The sequence below is a fragment of the Penaeus chinensis genome, chromosome 11 (assembly GCF_019202785.1).
Source record: "Penaeus chinensis breed Huanghai No. 1 chromosome 11, ASM1920278v2, whole genome shotgun sequence".
In the NCBI taxonomy this organism is placed as follows: domain Eukaryota; kingdom Metazoa; phylum Arthropoda; class Malacostraca; order Decapoda; family Penaeidae; genus Penaeus; species Penaeus chinensis.
Window position 1 is genome coordinate 29,537,171 of NC_061829.1, and position 2,500 is coordinate 29,539,670.

Sequence of the window (2,500 nt, forward strand, 5' to 3'; positions counted from 1 at the left end):
AATCATCATTCCAGCAAGTAATATCAGCAGGGATACAATATAATCATCATTCCAACTAATATCCAAGACTCTGTGCCTTGGTTTATTTGTATCTTCTGAAAAATAATGGACAATAGAAATACCAGTAATAACTTCATAAATATCACCATTTCATGAAGTGACATTGCAAGGTGACCTATGAGGTCCTCCACCCCTAAAAGAAAGTACATTACTCAGTTGCAACCATCATACTAATTACAGTAAAAATAACAATTAGGTTATTGAACATATATATATATATATATATATATATATATATATATATATATATATATATATATATATAATGGGCAACTTATTGTTATGTGACATGTTTCTGCTTGAAACATCGTCACAAAAAAAAAAAAAAAAAAAAGTAATTAAAAACTTTAGCCACCGCTTCCCCAATGTCTGCAGGTTTATGTACTATCCCTTCCCCTTTAGATTTTTGTGAGTTTTGTTACATACAGATGGCTCACGTGAGCTCAGCCATCAAGGAGTCTATCAGTTGGCCCTAGTGACCCTGCCTGATTTCCCCATTCCTTGAATATACTATCAATACTGACATTGCTATTTTTCTTATTGATATTATGACTTAAAATATTAATAACATCAAAGACAATAAAATAATAGGAAAGAAGCTTCCAAAAATCAAGGAAAAGGGTAAACAGGTGAGATAGGAAAGACTAATAGCTGATTCCTTGGTGACTAAGCAATTGTAGAGCCATCTATGTGTAAAGACAATTGATAAACTTTTATTACAGTGAGCATGGCACTGTAGTCTTGCCACCCATGCTAATTGGGTTAATAATCTGGACAAAATTAATAAATAACACAGAATATTAAACTAAAATCGCACTGGACATGGTAATGCATGATGCCTTCCTTGGATCATGTTAAAAACCATGTGTTGTAATAACTAACAAAAAATCAAGTTTCAGATAACAATTTTCTGTATTATGTAAGAAAGTATACATGCATCCAAATTTTGAAATATAACCCCAAACTCCCTGCAACAAATACTTTTTTGAAGAATTTGAGGTGAAAGGGTTGGAGGAGGAACCAATTTTAACCAAATTGTTTTGTCTGTGGTTAATGCCTTGGAGGTTCAATGTCACCTGCTTACTGCAAATAGCAATAAATAGTTGTCTAATGGGGAGCCTTCACAGAACTATTATTTGAATCCTTAAATATGGGTTGTATTCAATTTGAAATAATTTTAGTGGTTTGATCATTCTGTAATATCATTAAAACCACAATATATTTCTCTCACTGAAAAATTATATGGTTAATGGTTAGAAGAAATAAATATGCTAGATATCAAAGGTCATATAGCACTATGGTAAAGTATTGTGGCAAAAAGGGGTGGAAATTAATTAAACAATCAGGATAAAATATGTTAGATATCAAAGATTGTAGAATTTAGGTTAGAATGATAGTGAAAAGGGTATAGAGCGGGAGCAAATGGAATAAAGTGGGGATTTGTTAAAAGGGGATGGGGTTAAAGGTAAAGGCAATCAGATCAAATGGAGAGCATGTGTATGTGGGGGGGGGGGGGGAGTAACACTGTATGAGGAAAACAGCAAAAGAGCTATTATGAAACAATCAGAGGGTAATATGCAACAAAAAGATAGTTGTAGAAGTAGGAGAAGAATCCAGAGAATGTAGTAGGGGAATAAGGGAAGGAGGTAAAGTATTGGGAAGGATGGGAGGGATCTGGAAAAGGACATTATTGTGACATAAGGGAGTCATGTGAGCATCTAGGTGGGGGAGTGGTAAGGATAATGGGGAAGGAAGAGGGAATGGTGATGTACATGGAGGAGGAGGATGGATATCGGCAGATATTTTGAATGTAGAATGAATAGGAATAAAGGGATTAGAGGTTGGATGAGGGAGTGGGTCATTCTCCTGAGTCATGTTTATGGACCTTTGGATGTCTTCAGGAGTTTCTGGAGGGTCATTCATTGAGGAGGTTTGAGAAACAAAAGTTTTCTTATGTGGAGGAGAAGAGGGAATAGATGTCTGAGGAGCAGAGGGAGAGGTGGGTATAAGAGAGGAAGTGGTAGAAGATGGAGTGGAAAATTTAGGTTGTTCGGTGTGACAGGTAGAGTGAGAGTGAGAGTGAGAGTGAGTAGGGGGAGGGGGAGGCACCAGGGAAGTGGTAGAGATTGGAGGATCTGGATTTAGACTGGAAAAGGTATTTGACTTGGGGAGAGAGGAAGTAGAGATAGGTTGGTTTGGGGTAGAGGAAAGAAATACTGGGGAAGATGCTGAGACTTCTGGAGATGGGAGAGGAGAAGAGCAAAGTACAGTTTTGGAAAAGGTAGAAAGAGAAAAAACCTTGTCAGTGTGCTTCCTGTCTGGCCTTTTGCAGAGTGATGCCTAGTTTGAATCTGAGAACTGCTACCTCAGATTTGAGCTTGTAGGCAGGGCAGCTACTATAAAATACATTATGGAAGCCACCAGAATTGGCACACATGGG

General features: G+C 37.1%; 1 protein-coding gene across 2 annotated transcripts in view; it reads right to left on the bottom strand.

Annotated features, from left to right (window-relative positions):
- The window catches only part of LOC125030778 (zinc finger protein 239-like), a 10,534-nt gene that overhangs the window by 1,332 nt on the left and 6,702 nt on the right, over positions 1 to 2,500 (bottom strand). The gene's annotated exons all lie outside the window — the stretch shown is intronic.